Genomic DNA, 18,734 nt, shown 5'->3' on the forward strand with positions numbered 1-18,734 from the left:
TTGTAAAATCAAATATCCCACACATCCGCGACTGTTTGTTTAACACGCGTTTTGGAGCTGTAATCGGGATTATGTAATTATATTATGTAAAATGTCATGGTTTGGCCCTAGACCGATTTAGATTAAATGTATGGAGACCCTATTCTAGATGCTGATTATGCATATACCTCAGTGAAAACTGTATACTTATACTTGATTTGGTATACCTCTGTAAATGTTGCATACCTCTCCTAGTTAGTGTATACCTCCGTGAACGCTGTATACCTCTTCTAGTTAGTGTATACCTCCGTGAAGTTTTAGTCAATGTATACCTCCGTGAACGCTGTATATCTCTTGTAGTTAGTGTATACCTCCGTGAACGCTGTATACCTCTTCTAGTTAGTGTATACCTCTGTAAATGTTGTTTGACCTATACGAGTACTGGTAGCTGGAAACCAGTTTTATTTTCCCGCCCCCCCCCCTCTCTCTTCCTTCCTTTATCCCCCTCCTCCATATCCCTTCCATATCCCTTCCATCTCCTGTCTCCTTGTTACACCGTTCCACTTGCGCCTGTCTGGGCGAGTCTGTAGATGGCATCAAACGCCCGATTACTGACAGACGCACCCCTGTGTTCTTGGGCACCAGCCCTAAACCTCTCACCCCTACCAAAACCTCTCACCCCTACCAAAACCTCTCACCCCAACCGAAACCTCTCACCCCCACCAAAACCTTCCACCCCACCCAAAACCTTCCACCCCCACCAAACCTCCCACCCCCATCAAAACCTCCCCCCCCCCCCACCAAACTCAAGTCGCCCGTAAACTTAAAGATGCAGGATTGGGGTTCGTTTTACAGGGGCGGCATTCCTGAGTACGGATTTTGCGATAATGAGGGGGGGGGGGATCTTTTGCCCAGTCCTGTTTTTTTTTAACTCTCGTGTGTGCTTGGAAATAAATTAAAATTTGGTCTCTTTTTTTTTCTTCAATATTTCACTTCAAATTGCTGTTTACTAATGTACTCATTGGCCAATTTCTTCATTGAAAAGTTTAAACATATGGAACTAAAGTTTTGAAATTAGTTACACCCTTCCCAAAATAAGTGTTTGTTTAGCTTTCTCAAGCGATTTCCGTGTTCATGTTACCTCAGCTATTCCAAACACTTTACCCTCGACGGTTAAATGTAGTAATGAAATTTAAGTGTGCTGATTTGCATATTCACGATAGAAACGGATTAAAATTTGCATGCGGTGAAGAAATGATGTTTTATTTAAGCCCAGAGTTCAGCTTAAATTAAACCCGCCTAATGTATCTCGCCTATCCAGTCTGTCGCCGCCCCTGTTTACAATGGTCGGGTCACCCTGGTTGCTGAAGCATAGTTGTAGGATAGCAGACTTACATTAACGACGTTTTCAATCGTGTCGTAAACCATCTCTTCTTTCCCCCCCCCCCTCCCTTTTTCCCCCATTCATTCCCACCTCCAGCATCTTTTCTTCTCTCTCTCTGGAACGTAGACCTGGATGTTTTTTTTGTCTAGACTAAAAGATATTCATGACGTTGGGGGTTGGGATAAAAAAAAAGGTATCCTAAATGAGAAGACACCGTGATAGATGAGACGGCCATCTATTTCAATGTTCACGAAATGAAGCTCCGTCTTCAGTAAACAAACAAGACTCCCTACTTTTTGCTACTTATATTTATCTCTTTCCATTATAATAAATATATATATATATATATATATATATATATATATATATATATATATATATATACATTCCAAAATATCTAGAACAAAATCCGTTTCACACTTCACACACACACCCCCTCCATTTTTTTTTCTCACCCAACCTTTAGCAATTTTATTAGTAGGTTGAAATAGGTAAATTAATATAATTTAGTAGGCTGAAAAGTAGACTGAAATAAGTAGAATAATATAATTTAGTAGGTTAAAAGTAGGCTGAAATAAGTAGAGTAATATAATTGAACAGGTAAGATGATCAGAGCAACTAATATTCCTTCGTAACTGTACCATGTCTCGATGCAGAGGCGTAGCGAGGGGGGGGGGGGTGCGGTCACATGCACCGGGTGACACCATTTGGGGGGGGGGGGGTGACACCAAGGCTAAAAATAGCAAAATATATAGAGAAAAAATATAATTCCACTTAATTAAGTGATTAACTCGAGTGTTAAATAGTGTTTTAAGAGGTGCAAATCGAAAGTTTGAGTGGGGGGGGGGGGGGTTGCAAATCGAAAATGAAAAGTTTGCCCCGGGAAGGGTCGCTACGCCACTTGGGGGTGAAACTATTAATTGCCGCACCGAGTGACACCCGACCTCGCTACACCACTGTCTCGATGTCTAAATTCAACTGATTTTTTTTTTCAGAACACACAAAAGTGTCCATGAGTCAATTTTAAAATTTAACTTATATTTTTCAGGACCTGCCCAAAGTGATAAAAAAGTTATCCGGGTTTCTAGACCTTGACCTCGATGACCACCTGGTGCAGGAAATTGTTAAGGCAACACAGTTTGACGCTATGAAAGAAACGTACACCAAGAATGGCACTTTCTCTCGCTCTCTACTCCGTAAAGGTCAGAATTATTATAGATTTTTTTTTTACTTTTTTATAAGACAACTAGATTCTATTCTTATATATAAAGTAATTAAAGTTTCCCTTTCAAACCTGACGGCCTATGGGGCAAGTGAAGTAGAGTTCACTTGTTTCTGTGGTCAGCACTATGCCCAGCCGCCTTTACTTTCCACAACGTAAGTTAGGTACCCATCAGAGTTGGGTGGACTCAGGGATTCGAACTCGAGACTTACTGGTTAGCAGTCCAGCTCTCTACCGCTAGATCACTCCGTCCCACTATTCTTATATATACGGTATAACAAAAATAAAAGTCGATAGCGGTTTAACACGGTTCATCCGATCACTATGAAACTTTGGGGAGTTGATTAAAATACTCAAGGAGAGGTTGCTGAAATTGTTTTTATTTTCCCTTTGACGAAACAGCATCTGACCCTTTTTTTATATACCGTATACATTATATTTTATATACCGTATACTTTATTTTTTTATATGCCGTATACTTTATTTTTATATACGTATACATTTTCTTATATACCGTATACTTTATTTTTTATATACCGTATACAGAGAAAAATCGCACCCTCTCGTACTGAAAATAAGAAAGTAAAACTTTTTTTTGTTTAATCAGAGTTGTTTTTTTAAAATAGAATAAAGCAGATTCGTTTTATTTTCTTATTTTCAGTGCGTTTAAAAGCTTATTATAATAAAGGTTTATATATTATTTGCTATAATTCCCACTTTTTAGTAATTCGTTCTGCCTAGATAAAAATAAAAAGTTGACACGTAATAGGCTACGACTAGAAATATTTGCGTAAAAACTCGATTAATAGCTTGCAATCTCTAAAAGACAGTTATCTGATCCCTCTTTTAGTATGTTAGTAGTTAAAGCTAATTATCACTAAGCCGTAAAAAGAGTTCATCAATGACGGCCAACTTATAGAGCGATACAAGTATTTAATCTTGTTACTTCCCCTTTTACTGTTAAGTTAAAAAAATATCATCATTACATTTTAATAACTAATCGAATGTCTAAATGGATTACAATTTGAATTTTCATGGATTGTAATCGAAGACGAATTAGAAGTGGATCAAATTTGCCACATCCCACTAATAAACAAACATTGTGAACTAAATAAAAACTTAAAAAAGGAGAATGTTCCGTCATGACTGGTAGGTTATAAGGCCACTTATATATTGTGGTTATGTACCTTGAAAGAGCTAAGACTTGTTTGACACACACTGTTCTCTGTATTATTGGTCAATGAAAGTTCTTACAAGTAAACAAGATGTGGTCTAATGTTGTGTACTAGGTAGATCTAGAATACAACTAAGTAGGCATGCCCCATGGATCAGTAGCTATATAAGATATTTTAAATTACGTTCTTCTCCACTGACTCGTTGCTTTAAATTCTCCATTGACTCGTAGCTTTAAGTTCTTTACTGACTCGTAGCTTTAAGTTCTTCACTGACTCGTAGCTTTAAGTTCTTTACTGACTCGTAGCTTTAAGTTCTTCTACACTGACTCGTAGCTTTAAGTTCTCCACTGACTCGTAACTTTAAGATCTTCTCCACTGACTCGTAGCTTTAAGTTCTTTACTGACTCGTAGCTTTAAGTTCTTCTCCACTGACTCGTAGCTTTAAGTTCTTTACTGACTCGTATCTTTAAGTTTTTCTCCACTGACTAGTAGCTTTAAGTTCTTCTACACTGACTCGTAGCTTTAAGTTCTTCTCCACTGACTCGTAGCTTTAAGTTCTCCACTGACTCGTAGCTTTAAGTTCTCCACTGACTCGTAGCTTTAAGTTCTTCTAGACTGACTCGTAGCTTTAAGTTCTCTACTGACTCGTAGCTTTAAGTTCTTCTTCACTGACTCGTAGCTTTAAATTCTTCTTCACTGACTCGTAGCTTTAAATTCTCCACTGACTAGTAGCTTTAAGTTCTCCACTGACTCGTAGCTTTAAGTTCTTCACTGACTCGTAGCTTTAAATTCTCCACTGACTAGTAGCTTTAAGTTCTTCACTGACTCGTAGCTTTAAGTTCTCCACTGACTCGTAGCTTTAAGTTCTTCTTCACTGACTCGTAGCTTTAAAATCTTCTTCACTGACTCGTAGCTTTAAATTCTCCATTGACTCGTAGCTTTAAGTTCTTCACTGACTCGTAGCTTTAAGTTCTCCACTGACTCGTAGCTTTAAGTTCTCTACTGACTCGTAGCTTTAAGTTCTTCTACACTGACTCGTAGCTTTAAGTTCTCTACTGACTCGTAGCTTTAAGTTCTTCTTCACTGACTCGTAGCTTTAAATTCTTCTTCACTGACTCGTAGCTTTAAATTCTCCACTGACTAGTAGCTTTAAGTTCTTCTTCACTGACTCGTAGCTTTAAGTTCTTCTACACTGACTCGTAGCTTTAAGTTCTCTACTGACTCGTAGCTTTAAGTTCTTCTACACTGACTCGTAGCTTTAAGTTCTCCACTGACTCGTAGCTTTAAGTTCTTCTTCACTGACTCGTAGCTTTAAGTTCTTCTACACTGACTCGTAGCTTTAAGTTCTCTACTGACTCGTAGCTTTAAGTTCTTCTACACTGACTCGTAGCTTTAAGTTCTCCACTGACTCGTAGCTTTAAGTTCTTTACTGACTCGTAGCTTTAAGTTCTTTACTGACTCGTAGCTTTAAGTTCTTCTACACTGACTCGTAGTTTTAAGTTCTCCACTGACTCGTAGCTTTAAGTTCTTCTCCACTGACTCGTAGCTTTAATTTCTTCACTGACTCGTAGCTTTAAGTTCTTTACTGACTCGTAGCTTTAAGTTCTTCTACACTGACTCGTAGTTTTAAGTTCTCCACTGACTCGTAGCTTTAAGTTCTTCTCCACTGACTCGTAGCTTTAATTTCTTCACTGACTCGTAGCTTTAAGTTCTCCACTGACTCGTAGCTTTAAGTTCTTCTACATTGACTCGTAGCTTTAAGTTCTTCTACACTGACTCGTAGCTTTAAGTTCTTCACTGACTCGTAGCTTTAAGTTCTTCTCCACTGACTCCTAGCTTTAAGTTCTTCTCCACTGACTCGTATCTTAAAGTTCTCCACTGACTCGTAGCTTTAAGTTCTTCTCCACTGACTCGTAGCTTTAAGTTCTTTTCCACTGACTCGTAGCTTTAAGTTCTCCAATGACTCGTAGCTTTAAGTTCTTCACTGACTCGTAGCTTTAAGTTCTCCACTGACTCGTAGCTTTAAGTTCTTCTACACTGACTCGTAGCTTTAAGTTCTTCACTGACTCGTAGCTTTAAGTTCTTCTCCACTGACTCGTAGCTTTAAGTTCTTCACTGACTCGTAGCTTTAAGTTCTTCTCCACTGACTCGTAGCTTAAAGTTCTCCACTGACTCGTAGCTTTAAGTTCTCCACTGACTCGTAGCTTTAAGTTCTTCTACACTGACTCGTAGCTTTAAGTTCTCCACTGACTCGTAGCTTTAATTTCTTCACTGACTCGTAGCTTAAAGTTCTCCACTGACTCGTAGCTTTAAGTTCTTCACTGACTCGTAGCTTTAAGTTCTCCACTGACTAGTAGCTTTAATTTCTTCACTGACTCGTAGCTTTAAGTTCTCCACTGACTCGTAGCTTTAATTTCTTCACTGACTCGTAGCTTTAAGTTCTCCACTGACTCGTAGCTTTAATTTCTTCACTGACTCGTAGCTTTAAGTTCTCCACTGACTCGTAGCTTTAATTTCTTCACTGACTCGTAGCTTTAAGTTCTCCACTGACTCGTAGCTTTAATTTCTTCACTGACTCGTAGCTTTAAGTTCTCCACTGACTCGTAGCTTTAAGCTCTTCACTGACTCGTAGTTTTAAGTTCTCCACTGACTCGTAGCTTTAAGTTCTTCTCCACTGACTCGTAGCTTTAATTTCTTCACTGACTCGTAGCTTTAAGTTCTCCACTGACTCGTAGCTTTAAGTTCTTCTACATTGACTCGTAGCTTTAAGTTCTTCTACACTGACTCGTAGCTTTAAGTTCTTCACTGACTCGTAGCTTTAAGTTCTTCTCCACTGACTCCTAGCTTTAAGTTCTTCTCCACTGACTCGTAGCTTAAAGTTCTCCACTGACTCGTAGCTTTAAGTTCTTCTCCACTGACTCGTAGCTTTAAGTTCTTTTCCACTGACTCGTAGCTTTAAGTTCTCCAATGACTCGTAGCTTTAAGTTCTTCACTGACTCGTAGCTTTAAGTTCTCCACTGACTAGTAGCTTTAAGTTCTTCTACACTGACTCGTAGCTTTAAGTTCTTCTCCACTGACTCGTAGCTTTAAGTTCTCCACTGACTCGTAGCTTTAAGTTCTCCACTGACTCGTAGCTTTAAGTTCTTCTAGACTGACTCGTAGCTTTAAGTTCTCTACTGACTCGTAGCTTTAAGTTCTTCTTCACTGACTCGTAGCTTTAAATTCTTCTTCACTGACTCGTAGCTTTAAATTCTCCACTGACTAGTAGCTTTAAGTTCTCCACTGACTCGTAGCTTTAAGTTCTTCACTGACTCGTAGCTTTAAATTCTCCACTGACTAGTAGCTTTAAGTTCTTCACTGACTCGTAGCTTTAAGTTCTCCACTGACTCGTAGCTTTAAGTTCTTCTTCACTGACTCGTAGCTTTAAAATCTTCTTCACTGACTCGTAGCTTTAAATTCTCCATTGACTCGTAGCTTTAAGTTCTTCACTGACTCGTAGCTTTAAGTTCTCCACTGACTCGTAGCTTTAAGTTCTCTACTGACTCGTAGCTTTAAGTTCTTCTACACTGACTCGTAGCTTTAAGTTCTCTACTGACTCGTAGCTTTAAGTTCTTCTTCACTGACTCGTAGCTTTAAATTCTTCTTCACTGACTCGTAGCTTTAAATTCTCCACTGACTAGTAGCTTTAAGTTCTTCTTCACTGACTCGTAGCTTTAAGTTCTTCTACACTGACTCGTAGCTTTAAGTTCTCTACTGACTCGTAGCTTTAAGTTCTTCTACACTGACTCGTAGCTTTAAGTTCTCCACTGACTCGTAGCTTTAAGTTCTTCTTCACTGACTCGTAGCTTTAAGTTCTTCTACACTGACTCGTAGCTTTAAGTTCTCTACTGACTCGTAGCTTTAAGTTCTTCTACACTGACTCGTAGCTTTAAGTTCTCCACTGACTCGTAGCTTTAAGTTCTTTACTGACTCGTAGCTTTAAGTTCTTTACTGACTCGTAGCTTTAAGTTCTTCTACACTGACTCGTAGTTTTAAGTTCTCCACTGACTCGTAGCTTTAAGTTCTTCTCCACTGACTCGTAGCTTTAATTTCTTCACTGACTCGTAGCTTTAAGTTCTTTACTGACTCGTAGCTTTAAGTTCTTCTACACTGACTCGTAGTTTTAAGTTCTCCACTGACTCGTAGCTTTAAGTTCTTCTCCACTGACTCGTAGCTTTAATTTCTTCACTGACTCGTAGCTTTAAGTTCTCCACTGACTCGTAGCTTTAAGTTCTTCTACATTGACTCGTAGCTTTAAGTTCTTCTACACTGACTCGTAGCTTTAAGTTCTTCACTGACTCGTAGCTTTAAGTTCTTCTCCACTGACTCCTAGCTTTAAGTTCTTCTCCACTGACTCGTATCTTAAAGTTCTCCACTGACTCGTAGCTTTAAGTTCTTCTCCACTGACTCGTAGCTTTAAGTTCTTTTCCACTGACTCGTAGCTTTAAGTTCTCCAATGACTCGTAGCTTTAAGTTCTTCACTGACTCGTAGCTTTAAGTTCTCCACTGACTCGTAGCTTTAAGTTCTTCTACACTGACTCGTAGCTTTAAGTTCTTCACTGACTCGTAGCTTTAAGTTCTTCTCCACTGACTCGTAGCTTTAAGTTCTTCACTGACTCGTAGCTTTAAGTTCTTCTCCACTGACTCGTAGCTTAAAGTTCTCCACTGACTCGTAGCTTTAAGTTCTCCACTGACTCGTAGCTTTAAGTTCTTCTACACTGACTCGTAGCTTTAAGTTCTCCACTGACTCGTAGCTTTAATTTCTTCACTGACTCGTAGCTTAAAGTTCTCCACTGACTCGTAGCTTTAAGTTCTTCACTGACTCGTAGCTTTAAGTTCTCCACTGACTAGTAGCTTTAATTTCTTCACTGACTCGTAGCTTTAAGTTCTCCACTGACTCGTAGCTTTAATTTCTTCACTGACTCGTAGCTTTAAGTTCTCCACTGACTCGTAGCTTTAAGTTCTTCACTGACTCGTAGCTTTAAGTTCTTCTACACTGACTCGTAGCTTTAAGTTCTTTTCCACTGACTCGTAGCTTTAAGTTCTCCAATGACTCGTAGCTTTAAGTTCTTCACTGACTCGTAGCTTTAAGTTCTCCACTGACTCGTAGCTTTAAGTTCTCTACTGACTCGTAGCTTTAAGTTCTTCTACACTGACTCGTAGCTTTAAGTTCTTTTCCACTGACTCGTAGCTTTAAGTTCTCCAATGACTCGTAGCTTTAAGTTCTTCACTGACTCGTAGCTTTAAGTTCTCCACTGACTCGTAGCTTTAAGTTCTTCTACACTGACTCGTAGCTTTAAGTTCTTCACTGACTCGTAGCTTTAAGTTCTTCTCCACTGACTCGTAGCTTTAAGTACTTCACTGACTCGTAGCTTTAAGTTCTTCTCCACTGACTCGTAGCTTAAAGTTCTCCACTGACTCGTAGCTTTAAGTTCTCCACTGACTCGTAGCTTTAAGTTCTTCTACACTGACTCGTAGCTTTAAGTTCTCCACTGACTCGTAGCTTTAATTTCTTCACTGACTCGTAGCTTAAAGTTCTCCACTGACTCGTAGCTTTAAGTTCTTCACTGACTCGTAGCTTTAAGTTCTCCACTGACTCGTAGCTTTAATTTCTTCACTGACTCGTAGCTTTAAGTTCTCCACTGACTCGTAGCTTTAATTTCTTCACTGACTCGTAGCTTTAAGTTCTCCACTGACTCGTAGCTTTAATTTCTTCACTGACTCGTAGCTTTAAGTTCTCCACTGACTCGTAGCTTTAAGCTCTTCACTGACTCGTAGTTTTAAGTTCTCCACTGACTCGTAGCTTTAAGTTCTTCTCCACTGACTCGTAGCTTTAATTTCTTCACTGACTCGTAGCTTTAAGTTCTCCACTGACTCGTAGCTTTAAGTTCTTCTACATTGACTCGTAGCTTTAAGTTCTTCTACACTGACTCGTAGCTTTAAGTTCTTCACTGACTCGTAGCTTTAAGTTCTTCTCCACTGACTCCTAGCTTTAAGTTCTTCTCCACTGACTCGTAGCTTAAAGTTCTCCACTGACTCGTAGCTTTAAGTTCTTCTCCACTGACTCGTAGCTTTAAGTTCTTTTCCACTGACTCGTAGCTTTAAGTTCTCCAATGACTCGTAGCTTTAAGTTCTTCACTGACTCGTAGCTTTAAGTTCTCCACTGACTAGTAGCTTTAAGTTCTTCTACACTGACTCGTAGCTTTAAGTTCTTCTCCACTGACTCGTAGCTTTAAGTTCTCCACTGACTCGTAGCTTTAAGTTCTCCACTGACTCGTAGCTTTAAGTTCTTCTAGACTGACTCGTAGCTTTAAGTTCTCTACTGACTCGTAGCTTTAAGTTCTTCTTCACTGACTCGTAGCTTTAAATTCTTCTTCACTGACTCGTAGCTTTAAATTCTCCACTGACTAGTAGCTTTAAGTTCTCCACTGACTCGTAGCTTTAAGTTCTTCACTGACTCGTAGCTTAAAATTCTCTACTGACTAGTAGCTTTAAGTTCTTCACTGACTCGTAGCTTTAAGTTCTCCACTGACTCGTAGCTTTAAGTTCTTCTTCACTGACTCGTAGCTTTAAATTCTTCTTCACTGACTCGTAGCTTTAAATTCTCCACTGACTCGTAGCTTTAAGTTCTTCACTGACTCGTAGCTTTAAGTTCTCCACTGACTCGTAGCTTTAAGTTCTCTACTGACTCGTAGCTTTAAATTCTTCTACACTGACTCGTAACTTTAAGTTCTCTACTGACTCGTAGCTTTAAGTTCTTCTTCACTGACTCGTAGCTTTAAATTCTTCTTCACTGACTCGTAGCTTTAAATTCTCCACTGACTAGTAGCTTTAAGTTCTTCTTCACTGACTCGTAGCTTTAAGTTCTTCTACACTGACTCGAAGCTTTAAGTTCTCTACTGACTCGTAGCTTTAAGTTCTTCTACACTGACTCGTAGCTTTAAGTTCTCCACTGACTCGTAGCTTTAAGTTCTTCTTCACTGACTCGTAGCTTTAAGTTCTTCTACACTGACTCGTAGCTTTAAGTTCTCTACTGACTCGTAGCTTTAAGTTCTTCTACACTGACTCGTAGCTTTAAGTTCTCCACTGACTCGTAGCTTTAAGTTCTTCACTGACTCGTAGCTTTAAGTTCTCCACTGACTCGTAGCTTTAATTTCTTCACTGACTCGTAGCTTTAAGTTCTCCACTGACTCGTAGCTTTAAGTTCTTCACTGACTCGTAGCTTTAAGTTCTTCTACACTGACTCGTAGCTTTAAGTTCTCCACTGACTCGTAGCTTTAAGTTCTTCACTGACTCGTAGCTTTAAGTTCTCCACTGACTCGTAGCTTTAATTTCTTCACTGACTCGTAGCTTTAAGTTCTCCACTGACTCGTAGCTTTAAGTTCTCCACTGACTCGTAGCTTTAAGTTCTTCTACACTGACTCGTAGCTTTAAGTTCTCTACTGACTCGTAGCTTTAAAGTCTTCTACACTGACTCGTAGCTTTAAGTTCTCCACTGACTCGTAGCTTTAAGTTCTTTACTGACTCGTAGTTTTAAGTTCTTTACTGACTCGTAGCTTTAAGTTCTTCTACACTGACTCGTAGTTTTAAGTTCTCCACTGACTCGTAGCTTTAAGTTCTTCTCCACTGACTCGTAGCTTTAAGTTCTTCTCCACTGACTCGTAGCTTTAAGTTCTTCACTGACTCGTAGCTTTAAGTTCTCCACTGACTCGTAGCTTTAATTTCTTCACTGACTCGTAGCTTTAAGTTCTCCACTGACTCGTAGCTTTAAGTTCTTCACTGACTCGTAGCTTTAAGTTCTTCTACACTGACTCGTAGCTTTAAGTTCTCCACTGACTCGTAGCTTTAAGTTCTTCACTGACTCGTAGCTTTAAGTTCTCCACTGACTCGTAGCTTTAATTTCTTCACTGACTCGTAGCTTTAAGTTCTCCACTGACTCGTAGCTTTAAGTTCTCCACTGACTCGTAGCTTTAAGTTCTTCTACACTGACTCGTAGCTTTAAGTTCTCTACTGACTCGTAGCTTTAAAGTCTTCTACACTGACTCGTAGCTTTAAGTTCTCCACTGACTCGTAGCTTTAAGTTCTTTACTGACTCGTAGTTTTAAGTTCTTTACTGACTCGTAGCTTTAAGTTCTTCTACACTGACTCGTAGTTTTAAGTTCTCCACTGACTCGTAGCTTTAAGTTCTTCTCCACTGACTCGTAGCTTTAAGTTCTTCTCCACTGACTCGTAGCTTTAATTTCTCCACTGACTCGTAGCTTTAAGTTCTTCTACATTGACTCGTAGCTTTAAGTTCTTCTACACTGACTCGTAGCTTTAAGTTCTTCACTGACTCGTAGCTTTAAGTTCTTCTCCACTGACTCCTAGCTTTAAGTTCTTCTCCACTGACTCGTAGCTTAAAGTTCTCCACTGACTCGTAGCTTTAAGTTCTTCTCCACTGACTCGTAGCTTTAAGTTCTTTTCCACTGACTCGTAGCTTTAAGTTCTCCAATGACTCGTAGCTTTAAGTTCTTCACTGACTCGTAGCTTTAAGTTCTTCTACACTGACTCGTAGCTTTAAGTTCTTCTACACTGACTCGTAGCTTTAAGTTCTTCACTGACTCGTAGCTTTAAGTTCTTCTCCACTGACTCGTAGCTTTAAGTTCTTCACTGACTCGTAGCTTTAAGTTCTTCTCCACTGACTCGTAGCTTAAAGTTCTCCACTGACTCGTAGCTTTAAGTTCTCCACTGACTCGTAGCTTTAAGTTCTTCTACACTGACTCGTAGCTTTAAGTTCTCCACTGACTCGTAGCTTTAATTTCTTCACTGACTCGTAGCTTAAAGTTCTCCACTGACTCGTAGCTTTAAGTTCTTCACTGACTCGTAGCTTTAAGTTCTCCACTGACTCGTAGCTTTAATTTCTTCACTGACTCGTAGCTTTAAGTTCTCCACTGACTCGTAGCTTTAATTTCTTCACTGACTCGTAGCTTTAAGTTCTCCACTGACTCGTAGCTTTAATTTCTTCACTGACTCGTAGCTTTAAGTTCTCCACTGACTCGTAGCTTTAAGTTCTTCACTGACTCGTAGCTTTAAGTTCTTCTACACTGACTCGTAGCTTTAAGTTCTTTTCCACTGACTCGTAGCTTTAAGTTCTCCAATGACTCGTAGCTTTAAGTTCTTCACTGACTCGTAGCTTTAAGTTCTCCACTGACTCGTAGCTTTAAGTTCTCTACTGACTCGTAGCTTTAAGTTCTTCTACACTGACTAGTAGCTTTAAGTTCTCTACTGACTCGTAGCTTTAAGTTCTTCTTCACTGACTCGTAGCTTTAAATTCTTCTTCACTGACTCGTAGCTTTAATTTCTTCACTGACTCGTAGCTTTAAGTTCTCCACTGACTCGTAGCTTTAAGTTCTTTACTGACTCGTAGCTTTAAGTTCTTCTACACTGACTCGTAGCTTTAAGTTCTTTTCCACTGACTCGTAGCTTTAAGTTCTCCAATGACTCGTAGCTTTAAGTTCTTCACTGACTCGTAGCTTTAAGTTCTCCACTGACTCGTAGCTTTAAGTTCTCTACTGACTCGTAGCTTTAAGTTCTTCTACACTGACTCGTAGCTTTAAGTTCTCTACTGACTCGTAGCTTTAAGTTCTTCTTCACTGAATCGTAGCTTTAAATTCTTCTTCACTGACTCGTAGCTTTAAGTTCTTCACTGACTCGTAGCTTTAAGTTCTCCACTGACTCGTAGCTTTAAGTTCTTCTACACTGACTCGTAGCTTTAAGTTCTTTTCCACTGACTCGTAGCTTTAAGTTCTCCAATGACTCGTAGCTTTAAGTTCTTCACTGACTCGTAGCTTTAAGTTCTCCACTGACTCGTAGCTTTAAGGTCTTCTACACTGACTCGTAGCTTTAAGTTCTTCACTGACTCGTAGCTTTAAGTTCTTCTCCACTGACTCGTAGCTTTAAGTTCTTCACTGACTCGTAGCTTTAAGTTCTTCTCCACTGACTCGTAGCTTTAAGTTCTTTACTGACTCGTATCTTTAAGTTTTTCTCCACTGACTAGTAGCTTTAAGTTCTTCTACACTGACTCGTAGCTTAAAGTTCTCCACTGACTCGTAGCTTTAAGTTCTTCACTGACTCGTAGCTTTAAGTTCTCCACTGACTCGTAGCTTTAATTTCTTCACTGACTCGTAGCTTTAAGTTCTCCACTGACTCGTAGCTTTAATTTCTTCACTGACTCGCAGCTTTAAGTTCTCCATTGACTCGTAGCTTTAATTTCTTCACTGACTCGTAGCTTTAAGTTCTCCACTGACTCGTAGCTTTAAGTTATTCACTGACTCGTAGCTTTAAGTTCTTCTACACTGACTCGTAGCTTTAAGTTCTTTTCCACTGACTCGTAGCTTTAAGTTCTCCACTGACTCGTAGCTTTAAGTTCTTCACTGACTCGTAGCTTTAAGTTCTCCACTGACTCGTAGCTTTAAGTTCTCTACTGACTCGTAGCTTTAAGTTCTTCTACACTGACTCGTAGCTTTAAGTTCTCTTCTGACTCGTAGCTTTAAGTTCTTCTTCACTGACTCGTAGCTTTAAATTCTTCTTCACTGACTCGTAGCTTTAAGTTCTTCACTGACTCGTAGCTTTAAGTTCTTCTCCACTGACTCGTAGCTTTAAGTTCTTCACTGACTCGTAGCTTTAAGTTCTTCTCCACTGACTCGTAGCTTAAAGTTCTCCACTGACTCGTAGCTTTAAGTTCTCCACTGACTCGTAGCTTTAAGTTCTTCTACACTGACTCGTAGCTATAAGTTCTCCACTGACTCGTAGCCTTAATTTCTTCACTGACTCGTAGCTTAAAGTTCTCCACTGACTCGTAGCTTTAAGTTCTTCACTGACTCGTAGCTTTAAGTTCTCCACTGACTCGTAGCTTTAATTTCTTCACTGACTCGTAGCTTTAAGTTCTCCACTGACTCGTAGCTTTAATTTCTTCACTGACTCGTAGCTTTAAGTTCTCCACTGACTCGTAGCTTTAATTTCTTCACTGACTCGTAGCTTTAAGTTCTCCAATGACTCGTAGCTTTAAGTTCTTCACTGACTCGTTGCTTTAAGTTCTCCACAGACTCGTAGCTTTAAGTTCTCTAGTGACTCGTAGCTTTAAGTTCTTCTACACTGACTCGTAGCTTTAAGTTCTCTACTGACTCGTAGCTTTAAGTTCCTCTTCACTGACTCGTAGCTTTAAATTCTTCTTCACTGACTCGTAGCTTTAAGTTCTTCACTGACTCGTAGCTTTAAGTTCTCCACTGACTCGTAGCTTTAAGTTCTTCTACACTGACTCGTAGCTTTAAGTTCTTTTCCACTGACTCGTAGCTTTAAGTTCTCCACTGACTTGTAGCTTTAAGTTCTTCTACACTGACTCGTAGCTTTAAGTTCTTCTACACTGACTCGTAGCTTTAAGTTCTTCTACACTGACTCGTAGCTTTAAGTTCTTCTCCACTGACTCGTAGCTTTAAGTTCTTCTACACTGACTAGTAGCTTTAAGTTCTTTACTGACTCGTAGCTTTAAGTTCTTCTACACTGACTCGTAGCTTTAAGTTCTTCTACACTGACTCGTAGCTTTAAGTTCTTCTACACTGACTCGTAGCTTTACGTTTTTCTCTACTGATTCGCAGGTTTAAGCTCTTCTCCGCTGATCCGATTATCTGTTGCATGCCCGATTATTGTGTTACATATATAGCCCTTAAAAAAAACCCAACTTTCAATTAACTTTCATTTTCCAGGGCAAGTAGGAGACTGGAAAAACTGGCTCACAGTTGCTCAAAGCGAGGCTGTGGAGGAGAAGATGAAAAAAGTTGGACGGGACACTTTTTTCTCAACTAAATCAAAGATACACTTTATAACTTACGAAACTATTAATTTAGCTATTTATTTGTATTATCTTTGCATCATAGGAGAAGGTTTTTTTTACAAGCTTTTATTTAACTTGCTTCCTCTGTCTGTCGACAGTCTGTCGTCAGTCTGTCGTCAGTCTGTCGTCAGTCTGTCGTCAGTCTGTCGTCAGTCTGTCTAGATTGAAACGCCCGAGCGAAAATTCGGACAACTGTAACTGACAGATTCGGTTCACAGTTGGCACGTGGGACAAGACATGAAGACAATGCAATCTGAAATTAAATTTGACTTAATTGGATGCCTAATTAATTTTTATGAATTAATGAAAATTTTGACCAAATTAGTAGGCAGTTCTATCCAGCTACTCCACACGCGTCATCATGTTCAATAGCGCGTCATCACGTTCAATAGGCGCGCAATGGTTTTTAGTCATGTAACTCTATTGTAAATAAAAACATCTAAAGTACTAAAAAAAAGTCATAAAAAAACATTTTAATAACAAGCTTTTATGTAATAATGCACTAAAAGTAGAAAATAAATTATACACTACTATTTAAATTACTATAAAGAAAAGCGCGGGTGAGATGCGTAGCGAGGGGGGTACATATGTCCCCGGGCGCCGACCTTAGGGGGCGCCAAAATGGGTTGGAAAAACAAATTATAGTTTGTGGGGGGTGCAAATCGAAAGTTTGAGTGGGAGGGGGCCGCAAATCGAAACTTTGCTCCCGAGGGGGCGCCAAATTGAAAGTTTGTCCCCGGGCGACGGAAAGGGTCGCTACGCCTCTGGCTTGGGTCTCTTCCTAAATATTAGTAAAGGTATCCAATAGATACTAAATTGGCCCACTTCGATCAAATGACTAAACCGATTAACAGTCAACAAGATATTACACAAAACATTGGTATAACTGGGATTAGTATAGGCAGAGGCGAGCGAGAGGGCGGGGGGGGGGGGGGTGCGGACCGCACCGGGTGACACCATTTAGGGGGGTGACACCAAGGCAAAAAATAGCAAAATATATAGAGAAATCTTGAGGGGGGTGCAAATCGAAAGTTTGAGGGGGGGGGTGCAAATCGAAAATCTGAAAGTTTGTCTTTACGCCTCTGGGGGGTGACACCATTAAGTGCCGCACCGGGTGACACCCGACCTCACTACGCCACTGAGTATAGGGAATAAACTGGGATATAATACTGTTTTTATTGTAGAGAAAATATTTTAAGTTATTTTACTTAGCCTCCGTACAAAAGCAATATCATGCCGAATGTTATTTTGAATTAAATTGTATAGTAATTTAATCAACTCCATTGCCTAGAAAGAAAGATTTATATCAAATATTTAAGGACTAAAATTGTTTAATAAACAAACTCAATTATTTATTGTGTTTAATACTTGTTTTTCTTTGAACTAATTCTTAAAATTGTTTAATAAAGAAACTCAATTATTTATTGTTTTACAATTGTTTTTCTTTGAACTAATTCCTAAAATTGTTTAATAAAGAAACTTAATTATTTATTGAGTTTTAATACTTGTTTTTCTTTGAACTAATACCTCCGACATCTTAAATCTAGTTTATCGGGAGCAGAGGCGTAGCGACCCCTCCCGGCGCCCGGGGACAAACTTTCGATTTGCACCCCCCCTCGAACTTTTCATTTGCACCCCCCCCTCAAACTTTCAATTTGGCGCCCCCCTAAGGTCGGCGCCCGGGGACATATGTCCCCCCCCCCCTCGCTACGCCTCTGATCGGGAGATCTAGATACATTTATTGTATACTCAAATTAGAAAAGCTGTCAAACTTATCCTATACAAATAGCAAACAGAATTAACTTTAAAGCTAAAGACGGCATAACATTATGCTTTAAACTACTTTGAACATTTGAATGAGCTACATAGTCTTCCATGAAGGCCGCCATGTTTGTTGTGAAAATAAGTAAATCTGGTATTTCAAAAGAAACTCTAAATGTAGACAACGAAAAACAAAGGAAGGACAAATCTGGCATCCTTAGTGGTTCCATATTTAATGGTTTATCTCTCTTGGGGGGTCAAAGCATCTAAAATGAAAGTGAAACTGGAGTTTCAACGAGAAGTAACTAGTATGGATTTTATACACAAGCCATCATGCACGGCTATATTTAGAAATACTTCCTCTATTCTATTCGACAAATATTTTCAAAACATTGAAAAAAAAAGAAAATAGTAAGCGCATGCATCTGCCAAGTAAAGAGAGTTGAATTTTATGTTAACAAATGATGAAATAAAAGGGAGATAACTTTAGCTTTCTGCTCGTCCACCTTATTTGTTGGCTGGTTTCCCTAACAAAGGTGATAGCATTTAGAGCAGAGTTTCTTAGAGGCATCTCTTCGGGGAAGTGAAGGGAGGGTGATGGCGAGCCCCCCCCCCCCCCCCTCCCCGTAGAAAGTCTATCACCCCCCCCCCCCCCATCTGAACGAAATGGAATTCATAAAGAAAATATATACTCTCGACAGTGTCCGCCCCTCCCTCTAAAATTTTAGTTCGTCCCCACCCCCCGAAAATTTCAATAGCCCCGACCCCGAGAAAAAAGTCTGGAAGAAACACTGATTTATAGTTAGACAACATAATTTGATGGTGTGTCCTTTAGTTTTGAACATCATTATCAGCTTGTGTCAAGAGCAATATTTACCAAAAATAAAAAATTAAAATAAATAAATTAAAAAAAAAAACAACGAGGGGAGGGGGATAGGTAATTGTAAAGATCGTAATTTCGTTAATAGTAAAATGCGGCACAATTTGAACAGTTTAGAAAATGGAGGGGGGGGGGGAGGAAATGTAGTTACAGTGGGATGAATGGCTTGACTCTGCTACTTCTTGTGGTGAACTGTGTGAGGTATTGTGTCTACTGTTGTTTTTTTGGAGGGGGGGGAGGAAATGTAGTTACAGTGGGGTGTCGTTTAGCTTAGTGAAAATGTGTTTGTTTGAGTTATTTCTCTTTAAAGGGTCTCGTCGCTATCGTCTCGTGGTCCCTAAGGTCGTATGCTCTGTGTGTTGTTAGTGTAGTTCTGTCACAGTAGCTCAGACATTCCACGAGTTTCTCTGAGCTGTCAGTTGAGT

The sequence above is a fragment of the Physella acuta genome, unplaced genomic scaffold (genome assembly GCF_028476545.2).
Source record: "Physella acuta isolate Inbredline_101_S28 unplaced genomic scaffold, ASM2847654v3 ptg001098l, whole genome shotgun sequence".
NCBI classification, from domain to species: domain Eukaryota; kingdom Metazoa; phylum Mollusca; class Gastropoda; family Physidae; genus Physella; species Physella acuta.